Below are 6,481 nucleotides of genomic sequence, written 5' to 3' on the forward strand. Positions count from 1 at the left end.
CTATGCTTAGAGAAGTTTACTTCTTTTTATTATTATTATCCATAGATTAACAATCACATGTACATTAAGTAAAGTGCAGATAGAACATTAAACGGTCGACAAAAAACAAGCCAAGACAAGAGACACAAGATGTGGCGCTAGCCAGGGACAAACCCCAATATGGGGAAACCCTTTGATCAAATCTTCTTTTATCTTCAATAATTCAGCAGAGAGAAATAGTACAAAATTCTGATTTGCATTAGCAACAACAAACCTTAGATCAACCCTAAACTAGGGCAGATAATATCTTGTAAACGGATTGTCGAATTGCCTTGATTCCTTCACCAAAATGTACGGCCTTCTGAGGAGAGTCAGTTCCACCTATAGCGCAGTTCTGAGAGAGAGTTTGATGGTCAACGCTGGTCAAACTTCCGATCTGCAGTTGTAGCCCTAAATTCTGTGTCCTTCCTTCCGCACATGTGGGAGAAGAGTCCCTTTCTGCGCAGTAGGAGAAGAGCCTCTTTTCTACGCAGGAGAGAGAGAGAGATGTGATGAAAGTGAGTGTCCAAATGAGGAAAAGACCTCCTATATTTATATACAAATGTTGATGATGAATAGATGCGTCTGTTGGGCTTCTGAGCCTACATGAGTTGTTGGTCGGCTTGATAATTATTCCATAATCAAAATAAATTCATATCTCCATAAATACTTATCAGAATCGGATGATCTTTAGATCAATCCTACACCTCTCGATGAGAGGAATCTAGGAAAAATATTATCAGCCATGAATAAGGTGACCCACATGGAGTTTGGCCCTAGTTGCCAATTTTAACACATTGCAGGGCGACTCGATTGACGAACAAAGGAGTCATGACAATGTGTGGGTTATGATTTCGTGGGGCAGCTTTCTGCAGGACGATGCAATCAAAGGTGGAGGGAGGGGCAGATCTTCAATGAATCTAGCGTTGTTTTGGACATACAAGCAGTTTAAATAGAGAAGGTTGTCAGGCAAGGACCTACACCGATCCGATAGCCGATACATCGCTATTGTTGTGAGGACCTTCCCTTCTTAAAAGTACCCAGAAGTAGATCTATGGACAAGCCAGCTGTATTGGGAGATTATCATATCTTAGTGGGATCTGAGCGAACGAAAGGACGGTATGAGGCTGAATTATGGTGCAGTCTTTTGGATCAGAGGTTCTTTTTGCCATATTTGAGGTCTCCGGGGGAGTGGATCTCACTTATGCGATTGATATATATGCCGCAACTTTCTCAAACCTATACAGATCAGTTTGATGAGACAGATATAGAATTGCACGACTGTCAAGAACAGTTTCTGGAACCCTTTTCTTCGGATCTAACCCCATACATAATAGATCCCAAAGTATTAAGGATATTGCAGTCGACGATTGTGCCCTCACCGCTACAGACAACAAAACTGTCATATGGCACTAGGTTAGAGCCAAAATCGTATGACTCCTTGGAATAGGAAGAAAAAAACCTTTTCCAATTTTTTTTAAAAACTCATGATGGTAAATCATCATTAGTTTGGGTACAGGCATCTGATAAGGTTTCTCAAATGAAGGAGAATATCATGCAAAATCTGGGCTATCCTTCACATCTACAAACCGTGATCTGTGGTGGCAGATCTTTGTAGGATGATCAGAGTCTACAAGAATACAACATTCTTCTTGCGTCCAACATCATCATAAATCTACGATTGAGAGGCGGAGCAGCTGGATTAAGTAAATCAAAGGGAGCATGAGGTGTTGCTAGCTCTAGCTTACCCAAAGGTACAAAACTAAATAAAGAACATATAAATGTTGGTCTCTCCTTCAAAGACATCCTCCAAGGGGAACCAACAGGTACAACAAACCCAACACAAATACACAATATGCCGAGTCCATACATAGTGGATTAATTTAATCATGTCCCAAAACTGATTATAGATTTTTTGGAAACAAACAATCTCTGCACAACTTATGAAGTTCAAGCCATCATCTGCAGATTTAACAGTTTATGGCCAAAACCAATGGATCTCTTCCATTGGATCTTCACAAATTGGACAACAAACTATGAAATACAAAGGATTCTTCATTGTAAAGTTTGCATCATCGGAGGACTGAGAAATTATCCTTCAGGAAGGTCCATAGTTTTGGGGATCGAAGGGACTTTTCGTTACCCCATGGTTCCCAGATTTTGATGCAAACACCACGATTGTATCAAGAATGCCGATTTGGGTTAAGCTACATAATCTTCTCCTTCATTTTTGGCATCCCCAAGCTTTAGAAGGCATTGGGAACCTCTTAGGACGATACATAAAGATAGACACAAAAAGAATGGCAGAACGAATCTATAATTTTGCACGAATATGTGTGGAGGTGTACCTCAATAAAGGCCCGCGGGATCACATTCACCTGAAACACAACAAGCAGAGCTGGACTCGGTTCTTAGATTTCGAGAACACAACCTTTAGATGCCGAATATGTCGACAAACAAGACATCTACAAAACATGTGCCCTGATGCCAAGAAAGAGTCGTGAGGGAAGAAGAAGTTAGGAAAGCAACCCAAATGCTAGAAGAGGAAGAGGAAGAAGCAGAAGAGGATCCCATTTCCAATATGGAAAACCAGAACACACAAGAAAAGGAAGGACAATGTGAAGCCTCTCGAGAAGCAACAGAATTACACGTCTTTGCGGCACAGTTAGTGAAGATACCTGAAGTAAAGGACTTGGGCAGATACAAACGTCACCATGTATCAGATAATTCTGATTCAGACAAGGAAATTACAAGAATAGAAGAAGGAAATCAGCTAGCTATTGTCTCATCCACGCCATCTCAAGGAGAATGGCGGAAGGTTGAAAAGAAGAAATGGAGGAAAGGTTAACTCTTTCCCTTGATGTGTTAGTTGATTATTTTGTATGAACTTATGATCATCCGTCTTTAACTAGAAGATGGAATGTCTGCAAGCATCTACAACATGCAATTTTGTTTTTATTAATAAAATTAAGATTTTTCTCTTGTCGGAAAAAAAAAAAATGATTGTTATAAATAATAACATACCTAACAAACTCTGTAACACACTAGACCCTTGATAAGCATTAAGACTAAGCATATGTTGAACATATTCCCATCAGAATCAATCTAGATAATGAACTTAAAAAATCCTCATCCACCTTAAGTTGAAATAAAAAACCTTCCACAGATTAATTTTTTATTTTTTATAATTTACAACATGCGACATCAATGCATGTGTTTTTATCAGTTTTACAGATTACCCAGAGGATTTCCGTTGTTTTCAAAACTACGGGTAAATTCCGGCGGCAGGTGAGAACAAGTCCGACAAAACAAGTGACGCGGTTTATCAATTTGGTAGGTTGCCGTTGTTTTCAAGATAACGGATTACACCCGAAACATGGTATCAATATTCTATTTTTTTGAATAATTTTGTTCAGAATCTAATTAAAAGGCGCAGTGCAATTAATTTATGTTTTGGTGTTGTTTTTTTTAATAAGTTTATGTTCTTTCAAATATATTTTTCAGTAATATGATTTTTTTTATTTTAAAATGGGTTTTTAATATATAAATAAAATATTATTATAAAAAATCCAAAAACAACATAGATATCAGAATACGCGATTCCAACCCATTATTTCCCAATTTCATTTTAATTGTTTTTAAATCGAGAGCGGAATATTTTATATTTATATATTTCGGAATTCCTGGATATATTTTAGAATTTATTGATATATTTTTGAGCGAATTTATGATTTTTTTAATTTTAAAATATGTTTTTAATATATAAATAGATTTATTATTATGATTTTTTTTTGAAATAACATAATTTTTATAAGTAATTTATGGGTATAAATAAGTTGGTTTGTATAGGGTTTAGTTGTCATCAAATCATAAGTTCAAATATAACAAGAAAAAGTTAAAAATAGAAGCTATTTTGAAAGGAATTAAATTATCTCAATAAAAATATAAATTTCACTAATCTTCTCATGTTTTTTTTTTCACTACTGGTTCACGGATACCCATGGTCAGTGGGTAACAACGCGACAACGCTAGGGTGGATCCCACCCGAAGGGGTTCACACCCCTACACCCCTCGGCCTATTGACTGACTTGACCCCAAGAGCTTTCGGGTTTCGACCTTGTGACCTCCCATTAGCGAGGCCCCGGCTTGACCGATTGAGCTAACCCTTGGGGCTCTAATCTTCTCATGACTCTGATCATAGTATCCTAATATTCTGACAATCTTAATCATAGCATAGCATTTGTGAGCAAATCTTAATGCTAGTCTAACAATTATGCTTTTCTTTTGTAAATCTAAGTAAAAACTTTCAAACTTTACAATTTTAGGTGCTCTAGAGGTTTTTGATAGTGGGGAATCCATTTCCACCATCAAAAACATGATACAAACACCACATGTATAAGATTTTATGAAATGGTTTTGTCTAAATTCCAACCGCTTTTGACGATACAGGGAATTCATCAACTTCCTTAAACGAATTCAATCTTAATAATAACCTAGAAAAATTATTCCTATCCAACATTAAAATCGACCCAACCCCTTATATATATCTCAAATCTCAAAGATATAATTTCATTTTCCTGAAAATTGAATATTTTTAATATTTTAACGCTGACCAGGATATATTTAAGTTAAAATTCCAAAGATAATTATCTAAATAAAAAGAAATAAAAATGTTGAAACTTGCTCGACAGGTGGTGAGAACTAAAGCATACGGCAATGCTGGGGTGAAAAGGATGAATCGCAGATCTCAAATGCGACAAAGTTGTGGCATCCTTACCGAACTTTATGAACAAATAGGTGGTGCCAATAATGCAATTTGTTCTTTCAGATGCGATTCCGTCTCTAACTATTTTCTCAGTCTCCTGATTTCCTGATAACACAGTAGAAGGAAAAATTTGGCTTTGAACAGGACAACGACAATGGGCTCTAACTTGTTGTTTCAGAATCCTCCATCCCCATACATTCAAGGATTAGAAATACTCCAGCTTCTCACAGGCCTGGTTTTAGGATTCACAGAGTGCAAAGATATTATGCATCTCAAATACTCAAAATTCAATAAAAGGTCTCCATCAGCCCAGGTTTCTAGCAAAACAGGAATGCTTATTCTCTAATGCACCAGCCTTCTTAATCGCTTCCTTCTTTATTTACAAAAGAAAAAGAAGGAAGCGATTAAGAAGGCTGGTGCATAGAGAATAAGCATTCCTGTTTTGCTAGAAACCTGGGCTGATGGAGACCTTTTATTGAATTTTGAGTATTTGAGATGCATAATATCTTTGCACTCTGTGAATCCTAAAACCAGGCCTGTGAGAAGCTGGAGTATTTCTAATCCTTGAATGTATGGGGATGGAGGATTCTGAAACAAGCTAGAGCTCATTGTCGTTGTCCCGTTCAAAGCCAAATTTTGCCTTCTGGAATTCGGCTCCTTGTCTTGACAGTTGCAGTAGCCCTTCATTTTTTCAAGAGGGTCGTTGAGGTACTCTTCATTTAATTAACCCTTCCCTATCTTTTCCCTGTTTTTTCGTTCACATTTTCTCTAATTTGCTTTTCCCTCTTTTTTCTTTAACATTTTCTCTAATTTGCATATGAAAACCTTTACTCTGTTCTGCTCTGCAATGTGTGCTGTATGCAGGTGCTGTTTGTTCATCGGTATTCTGGAGGAATGGCCATCGATTCCGTCATTTTGATCTCCTTCACATACAGTGTCTTCGCTACATGCCTCCTTTATCTTATGCAAATATCTGAGAGCCTTCCATCGCCATCCATGAACTTGATGCCACTGGGCCTTTTCGTCTTTATCATTGGCATGAGTGGGAACCTGTACCATCACTATTTGCTGTCAAGGCTTCGGAAGGATGGTGCGAAAGGGTACAGCATCCCACAGGGAGGGTTGTTTGAATTTGTGTTATGTCCGCATTACCTTTTCGAGATTATTGATTTTTTTGGGCTTGCCGTCGTCTCCCAGAGTGCTTTTGGTTTCTGCACAGCTATTACAGTGTCTCTGTATCTGTTGGGCCGAAGTTTATCAACCAAAGCATGGTATGTGAAGAAGTTTGAGGGTTTCCCATCCAATAGAAAGGCTTTGATACCTTTCCTATTGTGAGACACATAATTATTTCATCTATCTGTGTTCCATCTGTTTCTATTTGTCGACATTGCCATTGGATTATGACTCACTCTTTCAATGGAATCTTTACAAATACATTCAATGGAAGCTTTCATCTATGTATGTTCCATCTATTTCTATTTCTGGATATTGTCATTGGATTATGACTTTTTTTTCATGGGAACTTTATATATTTATTTACTCGTTTTAGTAGTAGATACCAAATATTATGTAATTAGTTTATCAAATAGAAAAAAAAGATAGATTAACAATTTCAAAATCAGGCTTTTCGAGTGGGTAACCACCTTTATATTACACAAATGAATAATTTTTGGATAATACAAATGACAAAACTTCATT

The 6,481-nt window shown here is 37.0% G+C and overlaps 1 pseudogene across 1 annotated transcript; it reads left to right on the top strand.

The window, feature by feature from the left end:
* Window positions 1–4,898: 4,898 nt before the first annotated feature.
* Window positions 4,899–6,262, top strand: LOC149184225 (uncharacterized; annotated as a pseudogene). The gene is made up of 3 exons (XR_016257764.1): window positions 4,899–5,171; window positions 5,356–5,491; window positions 5,648–6,262. The product of XR_016257764.1 is annotated as an uncharacterized LOC149184225 (transcript).
* The last annotated feature ends 219 nt before the right edge of the window (window positions 6,263–6,481 follow it).

The sequence above is a fragment of the Pinus tabuliformis genome, chromosome 3_2 (assembly GCF_031772625.1).
Source record: "Pinus tabuliformis cultivar Carrire ecotype Pingquan chromosome 3_2, CPIR1, whole genome shotgun sequence".
NCBI classification, from domain to species: Eukaryota; Viridiplantae; Streptophyta; class Pinopsida; order Pinales; family Pinaceae; genus Pinus; species Pinus tabuliformis.